Below are 6,435 nucleotides of genomic sequence, written 5' to 3' on the forward strand. Positions count from 1 at the left end.
TGATGAAGTATTGATAAAAACTACATTTGTGTAATTTAGGAGCTTGTTCTAGTATGCTGGTATTTACAGCTATGATTTGGGGTTTTGATGATGCATAAATACAAATATCTTTGGCCAAGATATGTACATGCCATGAACAAGTGTAAGATAAAAGGGACTCAAACATACAAGGCAAAATTCCTTCTGTGAACAGAGTGAATTTGGTTTATGAATTTTAACTGTGCATTTCCTGAACTTGGCATATTTAGCTTGCTTTTAAATTAACTCCTTGTTCTGAATTCTTTTCTTTATATTAGTTCCACATGTGAGGGGGTTTCTTTTGTACATTTTTGACATGTGTCCTTAATCTTAAAAAACAGACTAGCTATTTTTTTTCAGTACAGAACTTTGTTTCCATTATGTACATTGTCCATGCAGATAATGCTCTCCATAATGATGCATAAGACCTTTTATTATCTTCCTTTAGTCTTATGGAGTAGCTAGCTTCCTGTTGATCTAGCCAAGGTAGCTTCACTGTTGCTTTATACAACTTCCTCGTAGATGGGATGCTGCTGAAACTATTTCAGTGGTATTATCCTGATTTTAGATTGGGTTTCTATAATTTAGCCTGTTTTTTATTCCTTAAAAAAATTACTTTTTTTGACCATTTATAGCAAAAACAACTTACCGTAATTTTCTGTATAAGAGGCAACTAAAGGACAAACGATTTCATGCTATATTTTCCCATTTTATTTCCTGAGTTTATGTACTTCATGACATTTGAGCCAATTAACAAAATTAGGTGTGTATAAGCTGACTGTTGGATATCCTATGTGCAATCTGTAAGTAGAAATCACAAAAATGTCAGGATTGAGAGAACTAAAAATTCATCACAGTATGGAAATAAGTGGCAATTATTGATCAAAATTTACTCACTAAACAACTGATATTGAGTTTCTCCATGACAATTTCTAAGATTGGGACCCTATAGAAATTCCTTCCAATCTCTGTGTAATTCATATCAATGGATGATGCCTAGGAACAAGTTAAAAATATGTAAACAACTATTTTATTTATGCAATATAATATTTTAAGTAACTAAAACCATGAATACAAAAATAAGAATATTAACATTAAATTTCATAGCAAAATTTAGCAAAAATAATCTTGTGTATAAACTTAATAGACTTTATGACCAATGACTTGGGATCAGTGGATGAGAGATGAAGGTCTGCATTTTCTCTACCTCAGCAGTGACTTTGGCAGTGACTGTGTTCCTGTATTTTTTCTCTGAAGAGTACATGCATGAGTGTGTCTTTCTGTGTGCATGTGTTCATGCCATAAAGATCAGCTTAGTGAATGAATGTCTTTGGACATCAATATCCATATCTAAAATACCTGTTTGACATCTCCAAACATTTGTTTCACAGCTTTTGGTCTGTAATATATTTTGCATTTCTAATTACATAATGTGCCTCCCTCCCCCAAACACTAGAAATGTCAGCCACTTCACAAAGTTTATGTATGGAGTTATGAAAATGATAACTACAAACTGTTTGATCAGTGATAATAACCTTTTTTTATCTCCAATAATTATGCATTGTAGTGATTGACTGTGGCCATCCTGGCGTTCCTCCTAACGCGGTCCTTTCTGGAGATAAATATACGTTTGGATCTACTGTTCATTATACCTGCACAGGCAGACGATCACTGTTAGGGCAGTCATCTCGTACATGTCAGTTAAATGGACACTGGAGTGGATCTCTTCCTCATTGTTCAGGTAATATTTTTGAATTAATGAGTGTACATTTTTGAAGCTGTTTTGAATTTATTTTGATTTTATCAAAAGGCCATTTTAAAATCTGGAAAATCATGTATAAAACTGAAGTATTATCTCAGTAGAAGTAAAAAAATAAAATCAAAATAAGTAAAAAATATTAACAAGAAATTAATTTGGGAGAATTAAGCATTCTCAGTGACATTTAATATGAATAGGAAACTCTATATCCAATAGGATGTTAAAGGAACAGTTTTGTTCTGAAAATATTTTCTATGTGACTTCTGGAAAGAGTATTAATTTCCACAGGGAAACCTTGCATCATTATCTCCTCAAGATGATGGGTAACTTTTTTTTTAACTTGCAAAATATCTCTTGACTTGATGACACCTCAAGTATATTTTAATCGCATAATAAATCCATTTTTACAATAAGGCCAAGTGGGCTCCACATAATTTCAAGATAGGATGCTTGGCTTTTGAGGGAACAGCATCTAATTCATTGTTGTTATTTAACCTGGCAGGCAGCTAAACACCACACAGCCATTCACTCACTAATGAGAATCAAGGGAAAAAAAAAAATCGTGGGTTCAGATAAAGGCAGTTTAATAGGACAGAAAAAGAAGTGTGGGGGGGAATATAAAAAATAAGTGATGCCAATGAATTGCTCACCACCCACCAACTAATGCTCAGCCGCTTCCTGAGCAGCAGCCCCCGGACAACTTTCCCATTAGACTCTATAGTGAGCATGACTAGAAAAAGAAGTGTGTGGGGGGAATATAAAAAATAAGTGATGCCAATGAATTGCTCACCACCCACCAACTAATGCTCAGCCGCTTCCTGAGCAGCAGCCCCCGGACAACTTTCCCATTAGACTCTATAGTGAGCATGACATCATATGGTATGGAATATCCCTTTGGCCAGTTTGGATCATCTATCCTGGCTGTGTTCCCTCCCAGTTTCTTGTGCCTACCCAGCCTCCTCACTGGTAGGGCAGTATAAGAAGCTGAAAAGTCCTTGACTTAGTGTACTTGAACTTGTGTTCAAGAAACGTGTGGATGTGGTGCTTCAGGACATGGTCTAGGGGACATGGTGGCGCTGGATTAATGGTTGGACTTGATGATCTTGAAGGTCCTTTCCAACCTAGTGTTTCTGTGATTCTGTGATTCTGTAAACCCTGCTCTAGCAACAGCAAAAACATCAGTGGTATTATCAACATCATTCTCGTCCCAAATCCAAAACATGACACTATACCAGCTACTAGGAAAAATACTAGGAAAAAAAATAACTCTATCTGAGCTGAAATCTGGACAGTATCTACACCTTATACTATAGCATGTACATCATGCCAGGTCTTACACTTTCCCAATCAGTTACCACCACCTTTCCTGTCTTTTGATATATACACACAGATATCATTCCCTTAGTCTATGGGCCATCCCCTTAAATTGTCTGTTGAGTTCATTTAGTCCATGACTTTGTTCCATCTGTTGTAACAGTCCTTCAGGGCCAGAGTGATGGTGTGTGGTGGTGGATTGTTGCATGCTGAGGCCAGTTCTGGTTCTATCACTGCTACACTTGTCTGGTTCTATCATTGCTGCACTTTGCTTGGTTTCATCAACATGATTGAACATAACATTCATTCTTCATTAATCTAGGTGATTTTTACTGTAATACTGTTGTTATGGGATATAGTAACTGTAGTAGTGATGACACACAGTATTGTGTAGCAGTTCACATCATACAGTTCAAATCATTGGATATTCCCCACCAAAATCAAATCTCCTTTAGGTACACATCAGACTTACCTGCTGCATTACCCATCAAGTGCATCCAGGTCCTTGAGCAAAAGCAATCCTAAGAATGGGTTTGCCTTTTTTCAAGGCAGGAATAACCCAGACTGTCTTCCCCAGCATATTTTTTACATGCACCACTGGGACTTTGTCCCCTTCTACAGTACATAAGTGTTTTGATTGGGCAGGGCCAGCTTGATTGACAGATCCCCAGTGTTGACTAACCAGGTGGCTTTTGCTAAATGTGTGTCCCAAAGTCTGAATGTCCCAGAACCCATTGCTTTCAATGTAGTCTTTAATCGTCCAAAGTATTTTTCTATTTTCCCAGAGGCTGGTGCATGATAAGGGATGTGATATATCCATTCAATGCCGTGCTCTTTGGCCCAGGTGTCTACGAGGTTGTTTCAGAAATTAGTCCCATTGTCTGACTCAATTCTTTCTGGGGTGTCATGGTGCCATAAGACTTGCTTTCCAAGGCCCAGGGTATTGTTGGGTGAACAGGGCACACGGGAGAGCTCAGCCATGGCCAGGTGGAAGGTGGTGACCTCTACACTTGCCAGAATGGACATGGGAACCCAGACAGAACTCCCATGGAAACATGCAGCTGTCCACATCGCAGACTTCAGGGAGTGCCAGAGCCTTGTGCTGGCCACAAGTGGCAGTGATGAGAACTGCTGCATCTGCTGTGAACAGGTGGAAGACCTGCTCAGCCTGGTGACAGAGCTGTGCAAGGAGGTTGAAAGGTTGAGGATCATTAGGGAGGCTGAACAGGAGATAGACTGGTGGAGCCAGGCTCTGCTGTCCTTGAAACAGAATTGGGAGCACCCACAAGAGAGCACCCAGGATCAAGGGGCCTCTGTATCCTGCCCCTGTCAAGCCAAAGGCAGAAGCTTAAATGAAAAGAGTGAGTGGAGGCAAGCCCATGGTAGGGGCAGCAGGCGAAATCCCCTCTTGCCCACCTTGCCCCCCCAGGTGCATCTGAGCAACAGGTACGAGACTCTGGTTGAGAAAGAATAGCCAAATGAGGATGTGGACGACGGGCAAGCTACACCAGAATTGTCTACACAATCAGAGAGGCCTACTGCCCATATCACCACCACACACAAAAGGGTTGTAGTTGCAGGTGACCCTGTTCTGAGGGCAACAGAGGGTCCAATATACCACATAGACCCTCCTCACAGGAAGGTCTGCTGTCTCCCTGGAGCATTGATTAAGGACATTACTAGGAAACGTCCTAGCTTAGTAAGGTCCACAGATTACTACCTACTACTGATTTTCCATGTGGGTGGAGAAGAAGCAGCAATTTGTAGTCCACAAACAATTAAGAGAGAGTTTAGGGCCTTGGGACCATTAGTGAGAGAATCTGGGGGGCAGGTTATTTTTTCTTCCCTCCTTCCAGTTGAAAGCAGTGACATTGGAAGGTACAGGAAGATCCAGTCCATTAACACATGGCTCCATGGCTGGTGTAACCACCACAATTTTGTGTTTTTTTGATAATAGGATGGCATACATGGCACCAGGAATGCTGACATCAAATGGGAGACACGTCTCTCAAAGGAGGAAGAGGGTCTTTGCCCAAGAGACAGTGGGGCTGATTGACAGGGTTTTAATCTAGATGCAAAGGGGGAGGGTGATAATGTCAAGATTGTCTGTGTCAATTGATCGACTCCCTTCCTGAAATGCCTGTACATCAATGCATGCAGCATGGGGAATAAACAGGAAGAACTAGAGATCTGCATGCAGTCACATGGCCATGATATCATTGCAATCATGGAGACATGGTGGGATAGCTCACATGACTGGAACAATGTCATGGATGGCTACATCCTGTTTAGGAAAGACAAGAAGGCGAGGTGGTGGTCTTGCTCTTTATGTATGTAAACAACTAGAATGTATTGAGCTCTGCCTGGGGGGGATGAAGTACCTGTTGAAACTTTATGGGTAAGAATCAAGGGGCAGGCTAATATGGCCGATATTGTTGTGGATGTTCACTACAGACCACCAGGCCAGGAAGAAGAAGTAGATGAAGCCTTCTACAAACGACTAGAAGTAGCCTCAAAATCACATGCTCTGGTGCTTATGGGTGACTTCAATCACCCAGATATTTGTTGGAAAGGCCACACAGCTAGGGACACAAAATCCAGGTGGTTCCTGCAGTGCATTGATGACAACTTTCTGACACAGGTGGTGGAGGAGCTAACAAGGAGAGGTGTGCAGCTGGACCTTGTATTAACAAACAAGGAAGGACTGGTTGGAGATGTAAAGGTTGGGGATAGCCTTGGCTGTAGTGATCACAACATGGTGGAGTTCAGTATCGTACAAGGAAGAAGCAGAGTAAGATTACGGCCCTGGACTTCAGGAAGGTTTAACTTTGTCCTCTTCAAGACCTACTTGGACGTATCCCATGGTCTAGGACTCTAGAAGGTAGTGGAGCCCAAGAGAGTTGGTTAATATTCAAGCACCACTTCCTCAAAGCTCAAGATCGGTGCATTCCTTTAAGTCATAAATCAAGTACAGGAGGCAGGAGACCCCCATAGATGAGCAAAGAACTGTTGGAAAAGCTTGTATGGAAGAAAGGAGTTTAGAGTAGGTGGAAAAAGGGACTGGTCACTTGGGAGGACTATAGGAATGTTGTCAGGATATGCAAGGATGCAACAAGAAAGGCCAAGGCCCTCTTGGAACTAAATCTGGCAAAGGAAGTAAAAGAGAACAAGAAGGGCTTCTTCAAATATATCAGTGGTAATGGAAGACTAGGGAAAATGTGCAACCTTTGGTGAATGAAGTGGGAGCCCTGGTGACAGAGGAGGCAGAGAAGGCAGAGTTACTGAATGCCTTTTTCACTTTAGTCTTTACTCTTAAGACTAATCCTCAGGAATCCCAGACCCTG

The sequence above is a fragment of the Phaethon lepturus genome, unplaced genomic scaffold, assembly GCF_000687285.1.
Source record: "Phaethon lepturus isolate BGI_N335 unplaced genomic scaffold, ASM68728v1 scaffold928, whole genome shotgun sequence".
Taxonomy (NCBI): Eukaryota; Metazoa; Chordata; class Aves; order Phaethontiformes; family Phaethontidae; genus Phaethon; species Phaethon lepturus.